Source organism: Pinus tabuliformis, chromosome 5_1, assembly GCF_031772625.1.
Source record: "Pinus tabuliformis cultivar Carrire ecotype Pingquan chromosome 5_1, CPIR1, whole genome shotgun sequence".
Taxonomy (NCBI): domain Eukaryota; kingdom Viridiplantae; phylum Streptophyta; class Pinopsida; order Pinales; family Pinaceae; genus Pinus; species Pinus tabuliformis.
Window position 1 is genome coordinate 467,062,962 of NC_142305.1, and position 2,778 is coordinate 467,065,739.

A 2,778-nucleotide genomic window follows, 5' to 3' on the forward strand; every position below is an offset into this window, starting at 1 on the left:
AAAGGCGTGGAGGAGTTGCCTTGAGAAGCAGCAAGCAAAGACTTTGTTGAGATCCATTCGTGGGTTTCATCGCTCTGTGTAGAGTGGAAGATTGCAGCTCCGTCCGGTTGTGGTTGCGTGTGGAGACTGCCGCCGTCGAGAGTGAACCTGTGCAGCCGTTAATCTGTGTGAAGCCCTCCTAGAGCATGGAGCCAGCGTTGAAGGGTGTGAATATGTTGGAAAGTGGTTATGTTAGAAAGTGTATCCCAACGTTGTTAAGCAACCATGAAGGAGTCCATGAACATATTGGAAAGTGGTTGTGTTAGAAAGTGTATCCCAGCGTTGTTAAGCAACGATGAAGGAGTCCATTAAAGTGTGATGTATCCCAAGTTCTGTGTAGAGTGGAAGATTGCAGCTCCGTCTAGTTGTGGTTGCGTGTGGAGACTGCCGCCGTCGAGAGTGAACCTGTGCAGCTGTTAATCAGCGTGAAGCCCTCCTGAAACTTAGAGCCGGCGTTGAAGGGTGCGAATATGTTGGAAAGTGGTTGTGTTAGAAAGTGTATCCGAACGTTGCTAAGCAACCATGAAGGAGTCCATTAAAGTGTGATGTATCCCAAGTTCCGTAAAGACTATCGTGGTCATGGCATTTTTGCGGCTTTGAGTGACCAGAATGTTGTAACAGTCTAGTTTTCAACAGACAGAGTTTTAATGTTACACGCCGCAGGAATGGCGAGAGCCTTTGTTTCGTTGATAGGAAATCCCAGCAGATATTGAGTGCCCGAGAACTGGCAAAGGTAGGTCGCTACATTGTTGACAATGATAGCCACGAAGGCGTTGAATTAAGTCGGGGTGGCATTGTCGTTGCTTCCCATGATGTAGTTGGCACATGGTATCGAACTGTTGTTTGAAGCACTCTAGAAGAGTGCCATGACTTTGGACACCATGCAGATGGCAAGAGTCGGCGTGAAGATAGAAATTGGATGCACCGGTGGGACTTGCGAGGCAACAACAATGTCAGTTGTGAAGGAAACGCATTTCAGAGGAGTTAGGAAGAGGCCGTGGGGGAGATATTCACCGCGGAAATCAGAAATCCCCGGAAGAAGACGAGACTCTGGCTCGGCACTTTTGACACAGCCGAAGAGGGCCCTCGCGCCTTTTATAATGCTACCAGAAATCTCCATGACCCCAAGGCTAAAACTAATTTTCCTATCCACGATGATACCGTCACCCTGTTCAGCAATGGCGGCTCAGGCCGTCCCTGCTCAGCCACAAGAATGGCCGTGGAGGCCGACCTTCTGTTCCAAGCAAGAATCCTGTGAGATTTTCAACTTTTCTGTTGTTGCTGTTCTTCCTTGCATTCCAGGAAATGGTCAAGCTTCGAGTCGTGCAATGGAGAAACAGACGGCCTCCACGAAAAAGACAAGATTTTGTTCGACATTCATATTCTAGATTCATCTCATAATCTACAACAGGAGGATGACGCAATGATCTATAGCTCCTCGAGGCAGCAGCCACCTTTCTGGCTGTATCTTAATTTTCCCTCGGCTTCTAATGATGTCGACTAACAAATTGTAAATCTCACAGGACAGGCTAGGGCATGAAAGTTGTTGTCCTTGGTAAAGTCGTTCACACATGGGAGGTGTGAGCAGATACGTGGGTTGTGATACGTGAAGCGGTGTTAAAGTCTTGGTGTGTTGTGAGTCTAGAGTTGTCAAAGCACCCATGAAGTGTTAGAACATTAATCACCACTGCAGCCAACAGCGCACTGTTCCCACGTCAGCAAGCTTAAAGTGAGTCCCAGTAGTGGGTAAGACATCAATTCAAGTCGGTGGAATTCATTATGATTCTCGTGTATATATATCTATTATTTAGTAATGAAATATTAAGCTTCTCCAAAGAGTCTTCAAGTCTCTTATATGGTATCAGAGCTAGTGTGTTTATTCTATATGAGAGAAAAAATTGCTGGTTAATGAACCTAATTGCTAGTAATGTCATTGGATCCACTTCTAAGATTTCCTGCGACAGTGGAGGATACAACCATTGATGTTGTTCATTTTACCTTGTTCAAGATCTTTCTTGCATCCCAATCCGGAAAAGGTCACTGATGTTAAGTACATAGGGATTTTATAATGAAAGCAAGAAAGGTAAAGATGAAACTACACCAGCAAATGAACAAGCGTGGACCCTTGATCAAGAAGACAAAAATGAAATGTTTTGTTGTAAGCCTTGCTGAGACTTAGACCAGCAAGCAATTTAAAGTTTAGGTCGTCGTGCTTAAGGGGAGGTGTTAGAACATTAATCACGACTGTGGCCAACGGCGCCGCTCACTGTTCCCACGTTAGCAAGTTTAAAGTGAGTCGTAGGAGTCGGTAAGACATCAATTCAAGTTGGTGGAGTTCATTATGATTCTCCTGCCTATGTATCTATAAATAATGATTTTTGGTAATGAAGTTTCTAAAGAGTATTGAAGTTTCTGATAGGAAGAGCGTCAAGGAGAGTCGAGGATTGTGGATGCCACTATGGGTGGATTGATCCACCTAGAGGAGAAGAAAGTAGTTGCAGGATCAGATCGTTGTTAGAGTCCTTCCTATTGGAGTCTTCAACCTGTGCCCAACATGAAAAGTTTAGTGTGGTCGCTTATGGCTGTGAGTGGCTGCTGGCAATAAGCAAGTCAAGGACGTGTGGACCTAGCATGAGTGAGCCTAGTAAGTGTGGGATTGAGTTGAGAAGAATGAGAGCTCATTATTCAGAAGTGTCGATTGGTTGTCGGCAATGGATTGAAGTGTTGTTATACGCACTT

At 45.1% G+C, this 2,778-nt stretch overlaps 1 pseudogene; it reads left to right on the plus strand.

The window, feature by feature from the left end:
- The first annotated feature begins 905 nt into the window (after positions 1-905).
- LOC149165522 (ethylene-responsive transcription factor 3-like) lies at positions 906-1,543 on the plus strand (annotated as a pseudogene).
- Positions 1,544-2,778: the final 1,235 nt, after the last annotated feature.